Source organism: Rutidosis leptorrhynchoides, chromosome 6, assembly GCF_046630445.1.
Source record: "Rutidosis leptorrhynchoides isolate AG116_Rl617_1_P2 chromosome 6, CSIRO_AGI_Rlap_v1, whole genome shotgun sequence".
Classification (NCBI taxonomy): Eukaryota; Viridiplantae; Streptophyta; class Magnoliopsida; order Asterales; family Asteraceae; genus Rutidosis; species Rutidosis leptorrhynchoides.
Genome location: NC_092338.1, coordinates 66778414 through 66806407, shown reverse-complemented (window position 1 = coordinate 66806407; position 27994 = coordinate 66778414). Strand labels below are relative to the sequence as shown.

The 27994-nt window shown below is 34.8% G+C and overlaps 1 pseudogene; it reads left to right on the top strand.

Moving 5' to 3' along the window:
* Positions 1-20836, top strand: part of LOC139853716 (TMV resistance protein N-like) — a 273112-nt pseudogene extending 252276 nt beyond the window's left edge.
* Positions 20837-27994: the final 7158 nt, after the last annotated feature.

Below are 27994 nucleotides of genomic sequence, written 5' to 3'. Positions count from 1 at the left end.
TAAAACGACATATGTGGGCTCGGTTTCGTAAAACGTATTTTATTATTGAAACGTGTGAGTTTTAACTATTATAACATGTTGTGAAAGGCGTTTCGTCTAATTATGTCGGAAAGTGGGAGATCTTTATTTGAAAAATTACAAATTTGGACAGAACCTGAAGAGGCTTGTGCGCGCCGCGCACTGTACTGTTTTAAAAAAAAAAATTTATTCCGCGTGTTTGATTGTATAATGGGTTGGGTTGTTACATGTTATTGTATTCGTCCATATGGATTTGGACGGGCCATTACATAATTTGGCTGTGATGTCAACCTGTATTATTAAAACTTATGTATTTTGGGGATTTGCTTATACTTAAGCACTCAACCACATGTTTATAACTTTCTATGTTTAGAAAGTTGTTTAATTAATGAATGTAATATTTTATCAAAACGTATCATATAGAGGTCAAAACCTCACTGTGAAATCAATGAATAACGTACCGCGTCAATAGCGATTTTGACGGGTCGTTGCAGTTGGTATCAGAGCTTGAGGCCATAGGGAACCAGAATTTGCATTAGTGTGTCTAACTGGTAATTGTTAGGATGCATTAGTGAGTCTGGACTATGACCATATCTGTTTTTACCGATTTTTTTTTTATCATTTTTGGTCGGAAATTGAATATGTTATCATGTAAATATTATGTGGTATATTACTAACGTACTAGTTATTATATAGATGTCTACATCTAGCTTGGAATTAGTATTCACTTTCAGCGACTCCGAAATCGAGTCCAAATCTCCAGCAAAGGTACCAATCATCATTTTGTCTGATGATGATGAAGATCCGAAAGAGGACACATTCTAGGGAGATTCACAATTTTCGAAAGAACCGGAAGTGAAAGAACCTGAAAACGATCCTGAGGAGGAGGAAGTAAAACAAATTACTAAAGAGGAATTCAAACTTTCTATAAATAATAAAAACAACCACAATAATAAAAAGTCCTTAATTATTAAAAAGGAACAGGACCATTCGGTCTGTAACCATCCTTACCATATTAAACCCACTGAGGCACCAGGTACCTCAAAACCTCGACCAATAATTAAATACACTGCTCGTATGCATGTCGGACCATGCACACAAAAACAATTAGCGGAAAGAACCAAGTAGGAAGAATCTTCTGATAGTTCTAAATAAACGACATCGCAACCATAAATCTTCCATGCGCTATTCTATTGCTTATGTGTGCTACTCTATCTTATTATGTAAAATAAGCATATATAAAATATCGGTATTTTATGGTATTGTATTATTTGGTTTATTAATAATAAAAGCATGGAATGATTATTTGTATTATTACTACTTGTTATTATTATTACTACATAATAACGTAGTAACTCGCTATAATTTTTCATAGTAGAATATTATTAGGATTTTAGTAGTTAATTCCTTGTACTAGCTATTATGTATGAACTTAACGGGTAGGTACAACCCGAGTTATAATTATAAAATGCTAATAAAGAAGAAACAGCTTTTATAATAATTGGTTCATATTATTAATATGCTACGATGTACTATTGATTACTTATTATACCTATAATATTCTATATGATTAATTTATCTCTGTTGTGTTTACTGAAGAAACATGTCTCAAATGACGGATGCTGAGTTTGAGGAACTAGTCGAGAAACGTGTGAATGAAAAGATTGCTGCAGCCGAGACAGTAAAAACAGCAGCTGAAGCAGCAGCCGTGAATACAAACTCACGAAACGGATGCTCATACAAAACCTTTCAAGCATGCAAACCACAGACGTTTAGTGGAACTGAGGGACCAGTCGGTCTAACCCGATGGTTCGAAAAGATGAAGTCCGTTTTTAAAATCAGTAATTGTGCAGACGAAGACAAGTCAAAGTATGCTTCGTGCACATTGCAAGACGGTGCACTTACTTGGTGGAACAATTATGCTAAAGCAGAAGGAGTAGATACGGCATACGATATCTCTTGGGAAGAATTGAAAAAGATGCTAATCGAGGAGTACTGTCCTCGAAACGAAATCAGAAAAATGGAAACTGAATTACGTAATCTGAAGGTTGTAGGTGCGAATCTCACCAACTATGAAAAGCGTTTCATGGAACTAGCTTTGTTGTGTCCAGAATTAGTACCAAACGAGAAACGAAAGATAGAGATGTATATTGACGGTTTGTCAATCAATATCAAAGGAAATGTTACATCGTCTAAACCAAATACGATGCAGGAAGCCATGAGAATGGCACACCAACTCATGGACCAGATCACAGAGAGTTCGATTAAGGCACCAACTACCGAAGTCAAGACAACTGAAGGAAAAAGGAAATGGGAAGACTATAAGGGCAAAATTTCTCACCCGAAGAGGCAAGAGACTTTTAAGGGCAAACAAGATGGGGCAATTGCTAGCCCAAACTACAAGGGACCCCATCCGTTCTGCAAAAGATGTTACACACATCACTCAGGTTATTGCCAGGTGGTCTGTGATAAATACAACAAGAAAGGACATGTGGCGAAAGATTGTTATGCCACTGTTTCTGGAGTGAAGACAAACTCGACCGATGTCAAGAAATATTTTGGATGTGGGAAGTCTGGTCACTTTAAAGATCAATGCCCTGATAAGGAGAAGAACAAAGAACCCGCACGAGGGAGGGAATTTAATATTAGTGCCAGTGAAGCGCATGAAGATCCTGATCTTGTCACGGGTACGTTTACCATTAATAACCTATTAGCCTACATTATATTTGATACGGGTGCCGATAGAAGTTATATGAGTAGAAACTTTTGCACTAGGCTAAACTGTCCATTGTTACCTCTAGATGATAAACATACTGTAGAGTTAGCTAATGGTAAGCTAATAAAAGTTGATAAAATTTGTCGTGGTTGTAAGATAAACTTTGCTGGTGAAACATTCAAAATTGATTTGATACCCGTAGAATTAGGAAGTTTTGACGTAATCGTTGGCATGGACTGGATGTCCAAAACAAGAGCGGAAGTTGTTTGCGCTGAGAAAGCGATCCGCATCCCTCGTAAGGATGAAACGTCATTAATGATTTATGGGGAGAAGAGAAACTCAAAGCTGAACCTCATCAGCTGTATGAAGGCCCGGAAACTTATAAGAAAAGGTTGTTATGTTGTTCTAGCACACATGAAGAAGATCAATACCGAAGAAAGAAGCATTGATGACGTGCCAGTTGTAAAAGAATATCCCGAAGTATTTCCAGAAGAATTACCTGGGCTACCTCCACACAGATGTGTAGAATTCCAGATTGATCTCGTACCAGGAGCCGCACCCGTAGCCCGATCCCCATATAGACTTGCACCTTCAGAAATGCAAGAATTACGAAACCAGTTACAAGAATTATCGGACCGTGGATTTATTCGTCCCAGTTTTTCACCTTGGGGTGCTCCTATTCTGTTCGTCAGGAAGAAAGATGGATCTATGAGAATGTGCATAGATTACCGAGAATTAAACAAATTAACGATCAAGAATCGGTACCCATTACCGAGGATTGATGATTTGTTTGATCAATTGCAAGGATCGAGTATTTATTCTAAGATTGACTTACGCTCCGGATATCATCAACTGAGATTGAAGGAAGAAGATGTTCCTAAAACCGCGTTTAGAACCCGTTACGGTCACTATGAGTTTTTAGTCATGCCTTTTGGATTGACTAATTCTCCAGCAGTATTCATGGATCTAATGAATCGCATCTGCAGACCGTATTTAGACAAATTTGTCATTGTTTTTATCGATGCCATATTGATTTACTCGAAGATCGAAGCCATTAGTAAATGGGAAACACCGAAGACTCCAACACAAATCCGCCAATTCTTAGGTCTTGCTGGTTACTACCGAAGATTCATTCAAGATTTTTCTAAAATCGCTAAACCCTTAACTGCATTGACTCAAAAGGGAAAGAAGTATGATTGGTCCACGGAACAGGAATCTGCATTTCAACTATTAAAGAAGAAGTTAACGTCTGCACCCATTTTGTCATTACCGGAAGGAAATGATGATTTCGTGATCTATTGTGATGCGTCGCGCCTAGGTTTAGGATGTTTATTAGTGCAACGCACAAAAGTTATCGCATACGCCTCACGACAACTAAAAATTCACGAAAGGAACTATACGACGCACGATTTGGAACTTGAAGCAGTAGTTTTTGCACTCAAAATATGGAGACACTATCTATATGGAACTAAGTGTACAGTGTACACCGACCATAAGAGTCTTCAGCATATTTTTGATCAAAAACAACTCAATATGAGGCAACGTCGCTGGGTAGAGTTATTGAACGATTACGATTGTGAAATCTGTTACCACCCCGGAAAGGCTAATGTTGTAGCTGATGCCCTAAGTCGGAAAGAAAGAGTAAAACCTCTTAGGGTCCGAGCTTTAAACATTACAATTCGTACGGATCTCACAAAGCAAATTCAAGCAGCACAGTTAGAAGCTTTAAAAGAAGAAAACATAAAAGGCGAAATGAGCAAAGGGTTAGAAAAACAACTTGAAGTAAAAGCCGATGGAACCCTGCATTTTGCTGGTAGGATATGGGTACCAAAACATGGTAACCTAAGGCAACTAGTACTAGATGAAGCGCACAAAACGAGGTACTCAATTCACCCGGGAAACGGGAAAATGTACCACGATCTCAAAAAGTTCTATTGGTGGCCTAATATGAAGACAAAAATTTCTACTTATGTAAGCAAATTTTTGACATGTGCGAAGGTCAAAGCTGAACACCAAAAGCCGTCAGGGTTACTGCAACAACCGGAAATTCCTCAATGGAAATGGGAAAGAATAACCATGAATTTCATTACGAAATTGCCAAGGACTGCAAGTAGTTACGATACTATTTGGGTGATAGTTGATCGCCTCACTAAATCAGCTCACTTTCTACCAATAAAGGAGACAGACATTATGGAGAGATTAGCACGCTTATATTTGAAGGAAGTAGTTTCTAGGCACGGTGTACCTATATCCATCATATCTGATCGCGACACCCGATTTACATCACATTTTTGGCAGTCATTACAAAAAGCATTGGGAACTCGATTAGATATGAGCACCGCTTATCACCCACAGACAGATGGCCAAAGTGAAAGAACAATACAAACATTAGAAGACATGTTACGAGCATGCATGATCGACTTTGGAACCAGTTGGGATCGACACTTACCCTTGGCAGAATTCTCATACAATAACAGCTATCATACGAGCATCAACGCAGCGCCATTTGAAGCACTTTACGGTAGAAAGTGCAGATCTCTTATTTGTTGGAGCGAAGTAGGAGAAAGACAACTTACTGGACCAAAAATTATTCATGAAACCACCGAAAAGATCATTCAAATACAACAGCGATTGAAAACGGCCATGAGTCGTCAAAAGAGTTATGCTGACGTAAGAAGAAAATCGCTAGAATTTCAAGTGGGTGACAAAGTCATGTTGAAAGTGTCACCCAGGAAAGGCGTTGTACGATTCGGTAAACGAGGAAAGCTAAGTCCTAGGTACGTAGGACCCTTTGAAATCACCGAAAGAATTGGAACAGTTGCTTATCGATTAAAGTTACCGCAAGAACTTAGTGTTGTTTACGACACATTTCACATGTCAAATTTGAAGAAATGTTTAGCTGAAGAGGATGTCATAATTCCTCTTGACGAAATACGAATCAATGATAAACTCCATTTTATCGAAGAACCTGTTGAAATCATGGACTGTGAGGTCAAACAATTAAAACAAAGCAAAATACCGATAGTTAGAGTTCGTTGGAACGCTAGACGAGGACCCAAGTTTACTTGGGAACGTGAAGATCAAATGAAGCAAAATTATCCACATTTGTTCACTGATATCGCTCATAAAACAGGTAATACCCAAAATTTCGGGACAAAATTTTCTTTAACGGGTAGGTACTGTGATGACCCAGATTTTTCCCGACTACTTTATTATACTATTTACATGATTTAATAATTTTGACTTGATAATTAATGAATTTTAATAAGTCTTGAACCTCCGGAAAGAGTTTTACACAAGCTTTTGGTCACCCTTTTATTCCGACGATTCACGAATGCCATAACTTGTAATAATTATATATTGGTGTATATATATCTAACTTGATAATATGGTAATTAAGTATCTCATTAAGTATAATAACAATGAAGTATATACATAAAAATGAGACAACTAACTTAAGGGTTTCGAAACGATATATATATGTAACATTTAACGACGTAATAACTCTTAAGTTAAAATGAATATATATGTATTGTATTAAGAAGTATTAATACATACTTAAAAGACTTAAATACTTAAGTTAACATACTTATACTTATTAAAGATAGCAACATTCGTATTCAGATTCATTTTTATCAAATATTCTACTTGTATTTTCACGGTATTTATACGTGTATTATACGCAGCTTCTAGAAGTATTTACTATTGGTATATACCAATAGAAATATGCATTAATGGAATAATATGTAATGCATGACTTAATACATTTTAACTTATCTTAGATATTTTTTACTAAAAACCAAATTTATGAGCCTATAAATAAGCACCATTTCTAACTCATTTTTACACATTCATTTTCCAAATTTTACTTCTAATTTTCACACACACTTGCAAGAATTCTCTCATTTTTTTTTACTACTTTTTTCCAGGAACTTTACATTCTAAACTTGAGGTAAAAATTCTACTTCAACTCTTGTTCAATTCATATATTTATAGCTATCAATATAAGAGTTATAAACTAAGAACATAGTTTAGTTGATTCTAAACTTGTTTGAAAAACTAATCTAATATTTCTAGCTTAACTCTAATAACACTTATTTATATGTATTATAATGTTATATTAAGTTAATATAAGAACTTATAACTTGTACATATAAAGAACACCTTGAAACTTAACATATATCGTTTAATCTCCATTCGGTAAAAAGCGGGCTATTTTGGGTTGGGAATTAAAAACCTATCTTAGACTTTGAGTTAGAGGCTAAGACTTTGGAAATATGTTAATATATGTAATTAAGACTTCCAGTAATTTTTTCATGATTTTAGACAAAGTGGAAGTATTTTATCAAAAATCATATATCGGGTGGATGTCGGGATTCTTCCAAATCTGACCACCGGCACAAAAAGAGGGTAAAACTCTAAAAATTACTACTTGGGCTGAACTTTTCGAATTGGTTTTTAAAAATTAACTTCTTAAGGAATCATATCAATTTGATTCACTTTAAACGGAGTTGTAATGAATATTTGGCGAGCAAAACAAAATCTGCTAAAATTAACTTTATATGGACGAAATTTATCTTATAAAAGCTATATTAACCGTATCCTTGCTAACTTTTCCCATATCCAATATATATTTGGACATGTTATCATTAGTATAACAAAATATTATAATCTTGGTTGATTCCGAGATTGTATATATATAATAATCTTGGTACGCTCCATGACAATACGTAAACAATACGTTTTGATAAATCCTAAGTCAACAAGTCTCTGGATTGATGCAAGACAATATGTACACAATACGCCGTGGGGTAATTCTAAGATTATATATATATACCGATTATTGGACTGTTGGACTTTTCGGACTATTAAGGACTACTAACAAAGGACTACTAACAATGGACTACTAACATAAAAATGTAAAAAATTATTATATAAGTATTCTATGAACTTGCTATATTAATTTTATTCACATGTATTATTATCTGAATCGTTATTATTATTATTATAGGTTCGCGAATCCAAGGACGACAGCTATATTTTTAATAAGTTAAAAACTTGTTATTAATATACTTTTACTACCGTGAGTTATAGTCCCATTTTTACCATCTAATATTTTTGGGCTGAGAATACATGCACTTTATTTGTACGCAATGGACACAAGTATTTACTCATTTAATTCTACCCTGAGTTTAAACCGAAAATCCCTTAACTTTGGTAACTAGTAGCTGCCAGTACATAGGATGTGGACTGGTGGGCGCGAATAATTGTATATGGATCCATAGGGCTTGACATCCCCGTCCGAGCTAGTAGCGCTAGCCTTTTAACGGATGTATGTTATTTGAGTTTACGACACGTTGGTTTGCGTGTATTAAAATGAATAGGGTAATTATTATTATAGCGTTAAGTTTAGTTACCAGGGTGCTCTATTACGTAGAATCTATTGATAAACTTTTGATGAAATCTTGTGATCCATCTTTATATACTTATGACTCGAGCAATTAAATCTATAACTCACCAACATTCGTGTTGACCTTTTTAGCATGTTTTATTCTCAGGTCCTTAGACTGCTTCCGCTGTGATGTGCTTGTGGCCTGCATGGAGTCTCTCATACTTTGTTTAAAGTTTATTGCATTCGAAACAAAACTATGTTGTGTAATAAATAATTTGGCTGTGATGTCAACCTGTATTATTAAAACTTATGTATTTTGGGGATTTGCTTATACTTAAGCACTCAACCACATGTTTATAACTTTCTATGTTTAGAAACTTGTTTAATTAATGAATGCAATATTTTATCAAAACGTATCATATAGAGGTCAAAACCTCACTGTGAAATCAATGAATAACGTACCGCGTCAATAGCGATTTTGACGGGTCGTTGCATCATCTCTTGTCGGGAATTACCTGCTTAACATTCTTAGTCTAGACACATCTTACTGCATTGATTGCATGATTAGTGTATAGACAAAATTCATATCTTAGCATATCTGTTACTGTAAACTTTGTCTGGAGCTTCCGAAAATTCCTTCGTAATTTGCGGAATCCTTTGTACTCTATATAGGAATTCTATGCAAATAGAATATCATCCGATATCCGAAAATCACTTCATACCAAAAATCCTTTATCTAACCGTGCAAGATGAATCCTGCAACTAGTTCGAGTTCCTCAGAATCTGACAGCTATTCCGATATGGATTTCTACCTGAGCTCCGAAAGCAGTGTAATCGGAATGGATCAACCAATCAGCCTAGCTAACTTTCGGGTTGGATAATTAAAAAAATAACTATCTTAGACTTTGATTTAAAGATTTATATTTTGGGAAAATAATATTTCATATAAAAATGATAACATATCCAAAAATTATGGTTAAACTCAAAGTAGAAGTATGTTTTTTTCAAAATGGTCATCAAGATGTCGTTCTTTCGACGGAAATGACTACCTCTTTCAAATATGGACTTGTAACCTGTAACTCCGACTATAAACCACTACTTTTTTAGTTTAGTTCTAAATACTACAGTTCGTTACGAAACCATAGCAATTTGAATCACTCAAAACCGATTTATAACGAAGAAGATATGGGCAAAACAAGATTGGTTAGAAATCATCAAAATAGCTACGGGATTAGTTTGCAAAAATCTGTACTAACCATGTCCTAGCTAACTTTTCTTGTATTATACATGTATATATACATATTTCCTTGTACTATACTAGTCTTGGTTAATCGTAAGACACATGTACACAATACATCGAGATAACTTCAAAGACAACAGTTTGTACAGTGGGTCGTGATTAAACCTTAGATAATATATATACAATACGTCAGATAAATCGTAAGACACATGTACACAACATGTAGAGATAACTTCAAAGACAATAGTTGTACAATGGATTGTGATTGAGTCTTAGACAATATATTTACAATACGTCAGATAAATCGTAAGACACATGTACACAACACGTCGAGATAACTTCAAAGACAATAGTTGTGATGACCCGGAAATTTCTGACAAAATTTAAACTTAATCTGTAACGTTTCCGACACGATAAGCAAAGTCTGTAATGTTGAGTCACGAAAGTTTTGGAACTATATTCATGTAATCAATTATTCTTTGACTATTCTCGAAGATTCACGAACAATATATATATATATATATATATATATATATATATATATATATATATATATATATATATATATATATATATATATATATATATATATATAAAATTTCAAGTTATTTAGTAAACGATAGTAACATTCGATTATTGATTCGATTGATATTTAGATAAGTTAAACGTTTAAGATGAACAAATAAAACACTAATTTACTACAGTATTTTCGAATTGCTACAGTACCCGAAAAGCTACAGTGTTTTCGAAAATCATTATTTGCTACAGTAAAAAACGACTTTGCTACAGTAAAACACTATTTGCTACAGTAAAAACGACTTTGCTACAGTAAAACACTCTTTGCTACAGTAAAACACTCTTTGCTACAGTACTACAGTAAATACTATTTGCTACAGTAAACACTATTTGCTGCAGTAAACACTATTTGATGTCGACGAACTAGCAAACAAAACATTGTGAGCTGGATTTTACAGCCATGCGATCGCATGGCAAACCAGTACAAACCCCATGCGATCGCATGGGGTACTGTTTCAGGCCAGGTAGTATAAATAGCTCGATCTGGTTCCAGTTTATTTCATTATTTATTTTACTCCGTATTATTTAAATTATTTATATTATTATTATTATTAATATTATTATTATTATTAAGATTAATATTATTATTAATTATTATTAGTAGTATTTGTATTATTATTAGTATTACACATAAAATACTACGACGAGGTAATGTCCAAACGATTTCAAAAATGGTTTTCGAGCGGGATAGAGCCAAGGAAACTATGGGTTATAGCTATGGAGGTTATGGGTAATATTCGCAAGTCAAACCTAGTGTTTATCATCTTCGTTACGTCTACATACTTTCCTACAATATTGAATCTCAATATTGATACGTAAGCACTCATATTTTATCTTTTATATATTAATTGTGTATCCATGTCTAGTGCTCGAGTATATATATTTATACATGCTTGTATGCTAAATTTTGTCGTTAAACAGTTATGATGAATCACGAAGTAAATACATATATTACTGATAAAAGGTATATGATATGCATGTTTTTGAAAAGCTGGCGAAAAATCAATAACTTTTTATTTAGATATCGAATAGTTTCGATGAATGGATTAAAAGATATGATCAACTGAATTATGATTAACGTTAATTGAAATTGCTTTTGAATCTGCAATTAAGATTTAAACAACTTGTTTAAAAGATTGATAAAATGGATTTCTAAATATTACCAGCCGAGTAAATGAAATCTTATATAAGGCACATCTCGTTTTGTTAAACTATTGTCAAAATTGACTTTTTGAAACAACTTTGGATAACTTTTGTATGTCGATCTCGAGCATTAGGATTGTGATACACTATGACCTGACCTAGCTTGATAGACATTTATTGACCAACATATGTTCTCTAGGTTGAGATCTACGATTATTTGGTAATCCGAGTTTCGGTCACATTACGATGAACAACTTTATGTGCTGCTAAGGTGAGTTTCATTTGCTCCCTTTTTAATTGCTTTTGCAATCTATATTTTTGGGCTAAGAATACATGCAATATATTTAAACGCAATGGATACAAGTACATACTTAATTCTACTTTGAGTTTAAACCAAAAATCCCTTAGCTTTGGTAACTAGTAACTGCCAGTACATAGGATATGGACTGGTGGGCGCGAATAACAGTATATGGATCCATAGGGCTTGACATCCCCGTCTGTTCCAGGTATAGAAACCCTAGCCTGAACTATAAAACAGACGTATGCTATTTGAGTTTAGTACACGTTGGTTTGCGTGTATTGTACATGTTGGTTGCATGTATGTTAAAACAGGGGTACTTATTATAACGTTAAAGCTTAGTTACCAGGGTGCTCAATCTTGTAGAATATTTTGACAAACGTTTCTGGATGAAACAACTGAAATCTTATGATCCACCTTTATATACAGATTATGCGAAACACTAAAACTATGAACTCACCAACCTTTATGTTGACACTTGTTAGCATGTTTATTCTCAGGTTCCCTAAAAATCTTCCGTTGTTTGCTTATATGTTAGACAAGCTATGTGCATGGAGTCTTACATGGCATATTTATCAAGGAAACGTTGCATTCACCAAATCATCACCATGTATCTTATTTTGACTGCATTGTCAACGGAATTATCATTGTAAACTATTATATTACGGTGATTGTCTATATGTAGAAATCATCAGATGTCAAAAACCTTTGATTTAAATATTCATTTATGGTGTGCCTTTTCAAAAGAATGCAATGTTTACAAAACATATCATATAGAGGTCAAATACCTCGCAATGAAATCGATGAATGACGTGTTCGTCCATATGGATTTGGAGCGATCGTCACAATAGTTGTACAATGAATTGTGATTGAGTCTTAGACATTATATTTACAATACGTCTTGATTATTCCAGGGTGATGTTGTAATGGCCCGTCCAAATCCATATGGACGAATACAATAACATTTGGTCCCATTGCGAGATTTTGACCTCTATATGATACGTTTTACAAACATTGCATTCGTTTTTAAAAGACAACTTTCATTACATCGATAGTTGATAAATATGCATACCATTTCACAATATAATCAGACTATAAATGACTTAATCTGTCATTTACTTTAATATAATCTTGTTGAACTCAACGACTCGAATGCAACGTCTTTTGAAATATGTCATGAATGACTCCAAGTAATATCTTTAAATTGGGCAAATGCACAGCAGAAGATTTTTTTCATACCTGAGAATAAACATGCTTAAAAGTGTCAACCAAAAGGTTGGTGAGTTCATTAGTTTATCATAAATATTCATTTCCAACAATTTAATAGACCACAAGATTTCCATTTTTCATTTTCATTTCCATAATCATTATACAGGCATTTCGCAATCTGCATAAAGATAAAATCATTCATATGGTGAACACTCGGTAACCGAACTAACATGATGCATATAGAATATCCCCCGCATACAGGCATTTCGCAATCTGCATGCTATATACCGGCCGTCGCAATCAGTATATATCAATCGAAGTACTAAAGCATTCGTAACCCGAATGGGACGTGTCAAGGTCCATAGATCTATCTTTAGGATTCGCGTCAATTAGGGGCCATTTTCCTAATTCTTAGGCTACCAAGCTAACAAGGGGCGATATTCGGTATTCGTAATCCAACCATAGAATATAGTTTAAGTACTTTTGTCCATTTCGTAAAACAGTTTATAAAACAGCGCATGTATTCTCAGCCCAAAAATATAATAAAAGGGAATAATGAAACTCACTTTAACAGATTTTCAATTCGTCGAAAATCAGACTTAGCCACAGATCGATTCACGAACCTATAACAAATATATACATATATATCAAAGTATGATAAATATATTCAAATCATATTTTTATTTACGTGTTGATGATTTAAGTTGTCAAGTTAGCAGTCCAACGTTAGTAGTCCAATGTTAGCAGTCCAACGTTAGCAGTCCAACGTTAGTAGTCCATATATATAGTTCAATACATCACCCTGGAATAATCAAGACGTATTGTAAATATAATGTCTAAGACTCAATCACAACCCATTGTACAACTATTGTCTTTGAAGTTATCTCGACGTGTTGTGTACATGTGTCTTACGATTTATCTGACGTATTGTAAATATATTGTCTAAGACTTAATCACAACCCATTGTACAACTATTGTCTTTGAAGTTATCTCGACGTGTTGTGTACATGTGTCTTACGATTTATCTAACGTATTGTATATATATTGTCTAAGGTTTAATCACGACCCACTGTACAAACTGTTGTCTTTGAAGTTATCTCGATGTATTGTGTACATGTGTCTTACGATTAACCAAGACTAGTATAGTACAAGGAAATATGTATAAATACATGTATAATACAAAAAAAGTTAGCTAGGACATGGTTAGTATAGATTTTTGCAAAATAATCCCGTAGCTATTTTGGTGATTTCTAACCAATCTTGTTTTGCCCATATCTTCTTCGTTATAAATCGGTTTTGAGTGATTCAAATTGCTATGGTTTCGTAACGAACTTTAGTATTTAGAACTAAACTAAAAAAGTAGTGGTTTATAGTCGAAGTTACAGGTTACAAGTCCATATTTGAAAGAGGTAGTTATTTCCGTCGAAAGAACGACATCTTGATGACCATTTTGAAAAACATACTTCTACTTTGAGTTTAACCATAATTTTTGGATATGTTATCATGTTTATTTGAAATATTATTTTCCCAAAATACAAATCTTTAAATCAAAGTCTAAGATAGTTTTTTTTTTTAATTATCCAACCCGAAACAGCCCCCGGTTTTACTACGACGGCGTATGTCCGGTTTTACGGTGTTCTTCGTGTTTCCAAGTTTTAACTCATTAAATTAGCATATCATATAGATATAAAATATGTGTTAAGTTATTTTTAAAAGTTAAGTTAGAAGGATTAACTTTGTTTGCGAACAAGTTTAGAATTAACTAAACTATGTTCTAGCGATTACAAGTTATTTTCTTCAAATAAGATGATTATATAAGTATGAATCGAACGATGTTATGAACATCATTACTACCTCAAGTTTAGTAGGTAAACCTACTGGAATTGACAAGAAATGATCTAGCTTCAAAGGATCTTGGATGGCTTGAAAGTTCTTGAAGTAGAATCATGACACGAAAACAAGTTCAAGTAAGATTATCACTCGAATTAAGATAGTTATAGTTATAGGAATTGAATCAAAGTTTGTATATGAGTATTACCTTGATTTAGAATGATATCTTACTGTAAACAACAAGGATTTCTTGAGGTTGGATGATCACTTTACAAGATTGGAAATGAGCTAGTAAACTTGGAAGTATTCTTGATTTTATGAAACTAGAACTTGTAGAATTTATGAAGAACACTTAGAACTTGAAGATGGAACTTGAGAGAGATCAATTAGATGAAGAAAATTGAAGAATGAAAGTGTTTTTAGGTGTTTTTGGTCGTTGGTATATGGATTAGATATAAAGGATGTGTAATTTTGTTTTTATGTAAATAATTCATGAATGATTTATACTATTTTTGTAATTTTGTGTAATCATTCATGCTAGTTGCCAAATGATGGTTCCCACATGTTTAATGACTCACATGGGCTGCTAAGGAGCTGATGATTGAGTGTATATACCAATAGTATATACATCTAGAAGCTGTGTATTGTACGAGTACGAATACGGGTGCATACGAGTAAAATTGTTGATGAAAATGAACGAGAATGTAATTGTAAGAATTTTTATTAAGTATAAGTATTTTGATATATGTTCTTAAGGCTTTCAAAAGTGTATTAATACATATTAATAAAATACATATATATACATTTTAATTAAGTCGTTATTTCGTCGTTAATCGTTACATGTATATATTGGTTCGAAACCCTTAAGTTAGTAGTCTCGTTTTTATGTATATAGTTCATTGTTAATACACTTAATGATATACTTAATTATCATTATATAATGTTAAACATAATGTATTAATATATCTTAATACAATACATATGTATTTATTTTAATTAAGACGTTATTACATCGATAACCGTTACATATATATCTTGTTTCAAATTCCTTAATTTAGTAGTCTCATTTTATGTATATAACCCATTGTTAATATACTTAATGAGATACTTACTTATCATAATACCATGTTAAATATATATATATATAATTACAAGTTTTAACGTTCGTGAATCGTCGGACAAACTGGGTGGTCAAACGTTTATGTAAAATCCGTTTCAATTAATCAAGTCTTAACAAGTTTGATTGCTTAACATGTTGGAAACATTTAATCATGTAAATATCAATCTCAAATATATACATATATTTATATACATATCTTATTTACAAATAGTGGTTCGTGAATCGTCCGGAAAAGTCGAAAGTTACATGAACACAGTTCCAAATTTTTGAATTTCAACTTAACAGACTTTGCTTATCATGTCGGAAAAATTAATTCATTTAAAGATTAAGTTTAAATTTGGTCAGAAATTTCCGGGTCGTCACAGATGTATTGAACTATATATATGGAATACTAACGTTGGACTGCTAACATTGGACTACTAACGTTGGATTGCTAACTTGACAACTTAAATCATCAACACGTAAATAAAAATATGATTTGAATATATTTATCATACTTTGATATTTATGTATATATTTGTTATAGGTTCGCGAATCGATCCGTGGCTAAGTCTGATTTTTCGACGAATTGAAAATTTGTGAAAGTGAGTTTCATTACTCCCTTTTTACATATATTTTTGGGCTGAGAATACATGCGCTGTTTTATAAACTGTTTTACGAAATGGACACAAGTACTTAAACTTTATTCTATGGTTGGATTACGAATACCGAATATCGCCCATTGTTAGCTTGGTAGCCTAAGAATTAGGGAAATGACCCCTAATTGACGCGAATCCTAAAGATAGATCTATGGACCTTGACACGTCCCATTCGGGTTACGAATGCTTTAGTACTTCGATTGATATATATTGATTGCGACGGCCGGTATATAGCATGCAGATTGCGAAATGCCTGTATGCGGGGGATATTCTATATGCATCCTGTTAGTTCGGTTACCAAGTGTTCACCATATGAATGATTTTATCTTTATGCAGATTGCGAAATGCCTGTATAATGATTATGGAAATGAAAATGAAAACAAAAATCTTGTGGTCTATTAAATTGTTAGAAATGAATATTTATGATAAACTAATGAACTCACCAACCTTTTGGTTGACAATTTTAAGCATGTTTATTCTCAGGTATGAAAGAAATCTTCCGCTCTGCATTTGCCCAATTTAAAGATATTACTTGGAGTCATTCATGACATATTTCAAAAGATGTTGCATTCGAGTCGTTGAGTTCAACAAGATTATATTAAAGTAAATAACAGATTAAGTCATTTATAGTCTGTTTATATTGTGAAATGGTATGCATATTTGTCAACTATCGTTGTAATGAAAGTTGTCTTTTAAAAACGAATGCAATGTTTGTAAAACGTATCATATAGAGGTCAATACCTCGCAATGGGACCAAATGTTATTGTATTCATCCATATGGATTTGGACGGGACATTACACCACTGAGAACTCACTAAGAGTTGTAAACTCTAAACCGTTCGTGTAAAAAACTCATTCTAAACCCTAAATCTAAACCCTAAACCCTAAAATCTAAACCCTAAACCCTAAAATCTAAACCCTAACTTAATTTGAATAAAATTGATGTAAAACAAGTGTAGAACAGCATGTTCTACATCTACATCATGTTCTACATAAAATATAGAACCAAGCAAACAATGCACCTATTTTTTTTGTTCGGCCTTGTTATTTTTTTGCTCGACTACCCATTTTTTTGTTCGGCCGCGTCTTATTTTTTGCTCGACTAACTTAGTTCTCAGAGTTCTCATTGCTTAAAAGTTCTCATTTGATCCCTCTACTATATATATATATATATATATATATATATATATATATATATATATATATATATATATATATATATATATATATATATATATATATATATATATATATATATATATATGTATATATATATTATTGTTTTTGCAATTCAAGGGTTGTTTTGTTTGAATTCAGCGAAAAATTGGGGACAAACTCATCGACTCAACATGATCAGATCAAAATCAGATCATGGCAAAAGAGAGGCAACAACCCTTAAAAAACACCCGTCTCTCTCCGGAACCTCATCTGTTTGTGTTTCTGAGCATCATTTTCTTCATATCCCCAATTTTTGTATTGACGATTTAAAACTGTTACGTAATTAATACTCAACTTGCAAATATGGTCCTTTGTTGTAACTGTAACTCAACTATGTAAGTACTAAATTGACTTAATACGGATCAATTATTAGTTTCATCATCTTTTTACACCTACCACCATTTCATTCAGTCAAATAAACTACTACTGTAGTAATTATTATACAGATCTCAAACGCGTCAATGGCTTCTTCTTCTGCAACACGGAAGTATGATGTGTTTCTTAGTTTCAGAGGGGAAGATACTCGCAAGAACTATGTCGATCATCTCTACAAAGCTCTTTCTGATCAACTAATTCGTACTTACAAAGACGACCAAACACTTCCTCGGGGTGATTCCATCGGTCCATCTCTGTTGATGACCAAACAACTAATTCGATGAAGATGTCGATGTTGATGAAGACCTTGTTGGAATGGGGACTCGCTTGCAATATTTGGAATCACTGCTTGATATTAACTCCAGTGGTGTGCACATGGTTGGGATATGGGGTGTTGGGGGTATTGGCAAAACAACTCTTGCTTATTCTGCTTATGAAAAATTCTCTCATCATTTTCAAGCTCATTGTTTTATTGACCAAATTCGGGAGGAGTCAACAAAACATGATGGTTTGAAAAAAGTTCAAGAGAAAATTCTATCAGCTCTTTTGAAAACAAATGTGAATATAAAGAGTGTTGAGGAGGGGAAAAAAATGATAAGAAGGAGGTTACGTTGTAGTAACATTTTAATTGTTCTTGATGATGTTGATCAAGATGACCAAATAGAGGCGTTAGCTGGATCCTATGAATGGTTTGGGGATGGGAGCCGAATAATAATTACAACTAGAGATGAGCATTTGCTACACAGAGACAAGGTTAAGATATCTCATGCCAATTTATTATCAAAGGATGAGGCGTTTCAACTCTTTAATAGACATGCAATGCAGAAGGATAAACCTCTAATAGAAGACTATGATACGCTTTCGCAACGCGTGATTTCTTATGCAGGTGGGCTCCCATTAGCACTTAAAGTTTTAGGATCTTTACTACGTGGCAAAGACAAGAAGGTGTGGGAGAGTGTCTTAGAAAAGATGAAAAACATCCCAAATCCTACAATCATGGAAAAACTCAAAATAAGTTACGATGGACTGGAACCTAACGAAAGAGAGTTATTCTTGGATATCGCTTGCTTTCTTAGGCGCCATCACGTAGATGGCGTAAAGGAGATATTTGAAGCTTGCAGGTTTTACCCTGATACCGGGATCCAAGTGCTTAGAGAAAAGGCTCTCATAACTATTTCGGAATATGGTACGTTTGAGATGCATGATCTGGTTCAAGAAATGGGCCACTACATCGTTCGAGGCCTACATCCTAAAAATCCCGAGAAACATAGCAGGGTGTGGAAGGAGGAAGAAATTGTAGAAATGTATTCTGGGGATTCAGCAAGGGTAATAGTTAATTAGCTATCTTTGATATCCCTGAAATTGTTGCAAATTTAACAAGGTTTTCTTCCATTATTGCAGGAAAATAACGAGATTGAAGCAATAAGTTTTTTCTGTTCTGATAAAACAGTATTAAGGTTTGGTGACAAGTCATTGGGGTTTTTCAAACTTGTTTCGAACATGAAGAAATTAAGGTTGTTAATTGTTAAAGGAGATAGGTTTCATGATGAAGGAGATAGGTTTCATGATGAAGATGTTGAAGGGCCTTGTTTTCTTTCAAATGAGTTGCGGTATATTTCATGGGATAATTATTCAGGAAGTTCGTTTCCAGCAGATTTTCAACCAACAAAGCTTGTTGTTTTAAAGTTGCGTTATACCTTGCAGAAAGAACTTTGGCAAGATTACAAGGTAAACTCAAATAATGTTCCTCTAAGTAATATAACAAATAACATATTTAACATACAAGTATAGTAGAAGTTACACCTTGTAAAAAGGAATTTACACCATAAGTATAGAGTAAATATATCAATACAGTAACTTAGTCTTAGCTTTAAAATTTTACTTGTATGCATCAGCGTCTACCACAACTGAAAAAGCTTACCATCGAGTATTCGAAGAAGTTAGTCAGCACACCAAATTTTGATGGACTTCCATGTCTTGAATATCTGAAACTCGATGTCTGTGAAAGTTTGGAAGAGATCCATCCATCACTTGGAAACTGTAACAGTCTAGTCAACCTATTTGTATATGAATGTAAGAAGCTTAGAAGTTTTCCAACCATCTTCTGTATGAAAAATTTGGAGACTTTTGAAATCATTAAATGTCAAGCGCTTGTTAAGTTCCCAGAGATCCAGGCAAGCATGGATAGCTTGAAAAAGTTAATTATGAAGAATGTTGGGATAGAAGTTCTGCCGGCCTCATCAATTGGATACTACTGTACCAACCTTATTTTTCTAAAACTGACAGATTGTGAAAAATTGAGAAGAATACAAGGAAACTTTCATGCCTCGAAACACTTGGAAAAGTTAAAGATCAAAAATAAGCATAAGCTTGAGAAGCTGCCAAACGATCTGTTTAGTGTATGTGTATGTAATTTAAAAAGGTTGGATCTCAGTGATTGTAAATTGGAAGATGGAGAGATCCCTTGTAGTGTTGGTGAGTTATTCAACTTAATATTCTTGGATCTAAGTGTGAATAACTTTTCAAGATTACATTTTAGCCTCTTGAAACTTACTCGCCTCAAAGCACTCAACCTCAGTGATTGCAATAAGCTTCTAACATTTCCGGAACTTCCATCCAATGTAGATTTATTTCTAGGGTATAATTCCGACTCACTTGAATCCATGGGAGACTTTTGTTGGAAAATAAACTTGATTTTAGGCTATGTGTTTTGGATATGGGCTTACAAGTATACAAGTATATGGATCAAGATTGTAGTCCAATATCTAGAAACTTCTTGTAATATTTAGTAGTGAAAGTGTGTAGAATGTGTGTAGAAACATCTTGTAAAATATCTAAGATAATATTTAGGAAATATCTAGATAATACTTAGAAAATATCTAGATATTAGTAGATGATGGAGAGTTCTAGACTACTCCATTGAGTAGTATAAATAGAGGGCTTTACCCCTCATTTGTAATCAAGCAACAAAGCAATAAGCAATAAGTAATAAAACAAAGTTTTCAAGATCAATCAAACTTCTAAATTATCAATCCTCTCTTCCACAAATAATATACATAACCTCCTATTTCTAACAAATTGGTATCAGAGCTTGGTTCGACAAGATGATGGCCAACAATGTCATCACGTTTCCTCGCCTCACAAAGGATAATTATGATCGATGGAGCATCCAAATGAAGACCTTCCTAGGTGGACAAGACTTATGGGAGATTGTGGAGGAAGGTTATGAGGAACCTGTAGAAAAAGGTCCTCTCAGCAAGGAGAAAAAACTATTAAAGACCAACGATCAAAAGGCTCTTTCCATCATCCAACAAAGTGTAGATGATGGAGCTTTTGAGAAAATTGCAAGTGCAACCACCGCCAAGAAAGCATGGGAGATCTTGGAGAATTCTTTTAAGGGAGTTGATAAGGTGAAAAAGGTTCGACTACAAACACTACGATGTGAGTTCGAATCCTTAAATAAGAAAGACTCAGAATCAATTTCTGATTATTTTACAAGAGTCTTGGCGGTTGTCAATCAATTAAAGAGGAATGGTGAAACTCTAAGTGATGTAAGAGTCATTGAGAAGATTCTTAGATCATTAGATTCAAAATTCGACTATATAGTCGTAGCCATCGAAGAATCTAAAGATCTAGAATCAATGACTATCGATGAACTCATGGGTTCACTACAAGCCCATGAAGAGAGGTTCAATAAGAAAAATAAGGAGCCTTTGGAGCAAGCTTTACAAGCAAAACTCTCTTTCAAGGAAGAGAGCAGTGAAAAGACTCATCAAACGAGTCAACGAGGTCGTGGTCAAGTACGTGGCAGAGGACGAGGGCAAGGATATATCAAACGTGGAGGTTATAGTTCTTACAGAAATGAAGAAATAAGTCAAAATTTTCACCCGACAAGAGGTCGTGGGAGAGGCTACACAACTAGAATGCCAAGGTATGACAATTCTCAAACCAAATGCTATAATTGTCATAAATTTGGCCGCTATGCTTCGGAATGCGAGAAGTCAAACAATTACGTGCAAGAAAGAGCAAATTTAGTGCAAGAAGATACCGAAGCCGTGGAAAACACTTTGTTACTAGCATGCAAAGGTGAAGATAACGAAGAATCAAATTTGTGGTATCTCGACACGGGTGCAAGTAACCATATGTGCGGTGACAAAAACATGTTTGTGGAGTTAGACGAGGTAATAAGTGGAAATATCACCTTCGGAGATTCCTCTAAATTCCCAGTTAAAGGTAAAGGTAAGATCCTCATCCGCTTGAAGAATGGAAGGCATCAATTTATCTCTAACGTGTATTATGTGCCCAATATGAAGTCCAATATGCTGAGTGTTGGACAACTCTTAGAGAAAGGCTATGATATTCACATGATAAATCGTAGTCTTTCTATAAGAGACCAAAGAGGAGGTTTGATTGCTAAAGTGCCAATGTCCACGAATAGGATGTTTTTGCTAAACATTAAACATGACATTCCAAGATGTTTAAAAATGTGTTTCAAAGATAATTCTTGGCTTTGGCACATAAGATACGGGCACTTAAATTTTGGAGGCTTAAAGTTATTATCAAGTAAAGGAATGGTGAAGGGTTTGCCTCCAATTAATCATCCGGATCAAATATGTGAGGGATGCCTTCTAGGAAAGCACTTTCAAAACAGTTTTCCAACAGAAGCTTCTAGTAGAGCGAAGAAACCTCTAGAACTTATTCACACGGATGTGTGTGGACCCATCAACCCACCGTCTTTTGGTAAAAATAGATATTTTCTTCTATTCATTGATGATTTTAGTCGAAAGACATGGGTCTATTTTCTAAAAGAGAAGTCGGAAGCTTTTGGAATGTTCAAGAAGTTTAAAGCATTTGTGGAGAATCAAAGTGGTCTCACCATAAAGGCGATGAGATCCGATCGTGGAGGAGAGTTCACATCCAAGGAATTCAAGGAATTTTGTGACAACAATGGGTTACGACGTCCTCTAACACTTCCATATTCACCTCAACAAAATGGTGTTGCGGAAAGAAAAAATAGGACCATTCTTGATATGGCTCGAAGTATGTTAAAGAGCAAAAGGATGCCTAAGGAGTTTTGGGCTGAGGCAGTGGACTGTGCGATCTATCTAGCAAATCGCTCGTCCACTAGAAGCGTCAAGAACAAAACGCCCATTGAAGCTTGGAGTGGAAGGAAGCCCTGCATCTCACACCTTCGAGTGTTCGGAAGTGTGGCATATGCTCATGTGCCAGATCAGAAGAGGACGAAGCTCGATGATAAAAGCGAGAAACTCATATTCGTGGGCTATGACTCAAGTTCGAAGGGTTACAAGTTATACAATCCCAAGACCGGTAAAGTAATCTCAAGTCGAGATGTGGTGTTCGATGAAGAAGCAACATGGGATTGGAATGTTCCCGAAGAGGAGAACTATGACTTTCTCCCTTATCCATTTGAAAGTACTGCAAGGAACGAAGAATATCTAGAAGTTCAAGAACCTTCTAGTACACCATCTCCGCACTCTCCACATACTCCAACCACTACACCTAATGAAGTGACACCAACATCAGGAGGAGAATCAAGTAGGCTACAACATCACACAAGGAGCATTAAGGAGTTGTACGAGGTAACCCAGCCTATGGAGGATCTATCATTGTTCTGCCTTCTTGCCGATTGTGAGCCAATAAGTTATGAAGACGAAACAAAAAGCCAAAAGTGGAAACGTGCTATGGACGAAGAGATTCAAGCAATCGAGAAGAATAATACGTGGGATCTTACCACACTACCAAAGGGACATAAGGCTATTGGTGTAAAATGGGTGTACAAGGCCAAGAAGAATTCTAAAGGTGAAGTTGAAAGATATAAGGCAAGGTTGGTGGCGAAGGGATATAGTCAACTAGCCGGCATAGACTATGACGAGGTATTTGCTCCCGTCGCTCGTCTAGAAACTATAAGATTGATAATCTCACTTGCGGCTCAACATAATTGGAAGATTTATCAAATGGATGTCAAATCCGCGTTCCTTAATGGCCACTTAGAAGAAGTCTATATAGAACAACCTTTGGGATACATCGTGAAAGGCCAAGAGAATAAGGTGCTAAAATTGAAAAAGGCCTTATATGGGTTGAAGCAAGCGCCTCGAGCATGGAATAGCAGGATAGACAAGTATTTCCAACAGAATGGCTTTACAAAATGCCCACATGAACATGCTCTCTATACCAAAGAGTTCAAGAAAGCAATGGTTCGGGAGTTCGAGATGACCGACATTGGACTTATGGCTTACTATCTTGGGATCGAGGTAAAACAAAAGAAAGAAGGAATATTCATATCCCAAGAAGGTTATGCGAATGAGGTGCTCAAGAAGTTTAAGATGAATGACTGCAAGTCGATGAACACACCGGTGGATTGCAATCTCAAATTGTCAAAAGATGATGAAGGATACTTGGTGGACCCAACACAATACAAGAGTTTGGTTGGAAGTCTGAGATACCTAACCTGCACGAGGCCAGATATTCTCTACGGAGTTGGACTAGTAAGTCGATACATGGAAGCACCTACAATAAATCACTTGAAGGCGGCCAAGAGGATACTTCGCTACATCAAAGGTACGATTGACTATGGGCTGTTTTATTCACCTTCTGATCACTTTAAACTAGTTGGATACAGTGATAGTGATTGGGCTGGAGACATAGATGATCGTAAGAGTACGAGTGGTTTCGTGTTCTATATGGGAGATACAGCGTTCACATGGAGCTCGAAGAAGCAACCCATTGTGACTCTGTCAACCTGTGAAGCCGAGTTTGTAGCAGCAACATCGTGCACCTGTCATGCAATATGGCTCAGAAAGTTACTAAATAAGCTTAAGTTTTTTCAAAAGGAACCTACAGAGATATATGTGGATAACAAGTCTGCGATTGCTCTAACAAAGAATCCAGTCTTCCATGATCGAAGCAAACACATCGATACAAAATACCATTACATAAGGGAGTGTGTTACAAATAAAGAGGTGCAGATAAAGTACGCGAAGTCACTTGACCAAGTTGCTGATATTTTCACAAAGCCTCTAAAACATGAGACGTTTCAGAGATTACGGAATATGCTCGGAGTAACGAAATCAAGTTTAAGGGGGGCTGTTGGAAAATAAACTTGATTTTAGGCTATGTGTTTTGGATATGAGCTTACAAGTATACAAGTATATGGATCAAGATTGTAGTCCAATATCTAGAAACTTCTTGTAATATTTAGTAGTGAAAGTGTGTAGAATGTGTGTAGAAACATCTTGTAAAATATCTAAGATAATATTTAGGAAATATCTAGATAATACTTAGAAAATATCTAGATATTAGTAGATGATGGAGAGTTCTAGACTACTCCATTGAGTAGTATAAATAGAGGGCTTTACCCCTCATTTGTAATCAAGCAACAAAGCAATAAGCAATAAGTAATAAAATAAAGTTTTCAAGATCAATCAAACTTCTAAATTATCAATCCTCTCTTCCACAAATAATATACATAACCTCCTATTTCTAACAACTTTTACAAAAACTGTAAGAGCTTATCTCTAGTTTTTCTTGCTGAGTCGAATGATGTCAGTGGTGCAGAAGGATTACTACAATGTATGCTCCATGTATCTCTCTCTCTCTCTCTCTCTCTCTCTCTCTCTCTCTCTCTCTCTCTCTCTCCCCCCCTTTTACTTGTTTGGCATATGGCATATTTGAGTAGTTATTTTTTTAATGAGGGGTCCATTTCGCCTATTAATGATGCCTTTCTCTAAGAAATCACGGGTCCCTCGGGTTATAAGCAATGGGTGGAATGGGTTGTGTTTATCACGGGTCCAACAAGCCCCCTCCAACTAGGAGGTTGTGGGTTCAAGTCCATGGACATTTGTAAATATTCATGAAAAATCGTATATGCTTAATCAATAAGTAAGTTAAACTAACTTTCAGAATTTCAATTGTGTGTTTTACACCGTTTAATAACTTGAGGGTTGTAAATCACATATTTTTACAATTTTAAACTTGTGTTAAATTAAAGTGATGCGAACTGTGTGTTTGGAGAGACATGGAAAGAGTTAAAAAAAAAATCAAGGGAAAATAACAGGGTCACCAGACCCGGCCTGTTTAATCTGTTTAATAACTTGACCCCTTTGAATCCAGACCCAATCCTAAGCAAGCAGTCCATTTTTGCAGGCTTTGGGTTGTGTGTATGAACATGCTGTTAGAATTACAGGGTTTATATATATATATATATATATATATATATATATATATATATATATATATATATATATATATACACACTACCCGTTCAACAAAAATAATGATTGTGTTGTTTTGATTAGGGGAAAGCTATAAATCACCATATGGTACTCTGTGTTGATGGCCTTGAGATTCCAAAGACGTTTAAACCTCCTCTGCTTGAAGGAAGTAGATGTATATTGCAACTTCCCCAGAATTGGTACAATGACTTTTCTGGATTCTTAATGTGCGCTGTCTTAAATGCATGCTACGACTACGATGATGATCTTAGCATATCTTTGAAGCACGAGGAGAGTAATAGGATGGGCATGAATGTAGAACCTGGGTTATGGAAGGAGTGTGATGATGATGAGGAACGTACATGTGTGAGTTATGTTTCCTTTGATTCATTGAGACACACTACTTGGTGGGACTCCAATTCCAACGCGGTTTCATTTTCATTTGGACTCTTTAAAGATGAATGTAGTGGTTTTGGAGTTAAGCTGGTTGCCAGAGAAAATGAAAGTGTTACAACAGAAACAGCTACAGATTTCTCTGAATTTTGGGACAACACAGATTCCTCTGAATTTTGGAAGGACGAAGACGATTATACGTTCAAATTCAAGATTTTACTTGATACAAAGTCAGCTTTGAAGATTTGCCATTAAAACTACTATGTGCTTCCACATCCCTTTAATTAATTGCTAGTACTAGTACTGTTTCGGGATGGGACTCCACTTCCAGCACAGTTTCAGTTTCAAATGATTTCACTGGAGGTCTATGTAGTGGTTTTGGAGTTAAACAGCTACAGATTCCTCTGAATTTTACGAGAACGAAGACGACCTCAAATTCAAGATTGTAGACGATACAAAGTCGGCTTTGGAGATTGACCATTAAAGCTACTACGTGCTTCTACACATCCCTTTTAATCGCTAGTACTAGTAATGTTTCGGGATGGGAACCCAAGAACGTTGCTATCGGGTTATTCTCTTTCTTCGTTTTCGCTTGCGTTATATTTTCTTTATTTTATGCTATTTGTATTGTAATTGACACGGTCAAGAAACTTGTTTGACTGGTTGGGAGTTTACTTCCCAAATGACTAATTGATATCTCATGAAAAGTGGTTTTGTGTTCAAGTCATATAGCAACACTACTTTGGCCATAAAATTGTTAATTTGAGATAGGTTTAAATTAGGATATATTAGGATTTTAGTAGGTTACTCATGTAGGATTTTAGTAGGTTACTCATGTTTTTTAAACAATCATATTATATACTCATATATTAGTTTGTGATATAATCACTTGTTTTAACCGTTAGCTCTTGACCTTCAATCTTCATTTCGTCATCGACTTCATTGAACGTTCGTCGATTTATACATCTCAAGAAACAACTTGAGTCATCATGGAGTAGTATTTCAAATGCTGTGTGCAGATGCACCTATCAAGACCTGCATGGATGAAGGGGATATAGATAGCAAATGTCGCGCGTTTGGGGTTACACTTGTTTCGAGTAGAAATGAAGTAGGTCAAACAACAAATGATATGTCTAAATTCAGGATCCTAAATGATACCAAGTCTGCTCTTGAGTTTTCTTTTAGTCAGTAAAAAGTCAATCATGTAAGATGAATTAGAAATTTGATTCACAGAATCAGTTATTTTAACACACACCAATGATATAATGATTCTTGCAAAAGTTTTCACCGATTTCTATTTTGTTAAGTATTTGTAAATGTAAATATTATTACTGTACAAAGTCACCTTTATGTACAACCAATTATGTGCATCTAAGAGAGATCAATTGGATATAGTGAGCTCATACACAGTGGGCATGGAGGATCCCTTCTATCTTCATAAGGAGTTCTTGTTTCCAAACAATCGGCATGATAAACATGACCACAAACAAGAACTGCAACAACCGATGCATCACCAGTAGAAGCCGAACATAATCCACACAACATCTTCCTTGCATCACAAGTTATTACATCTATTACCACTGATGTATTTGATCTA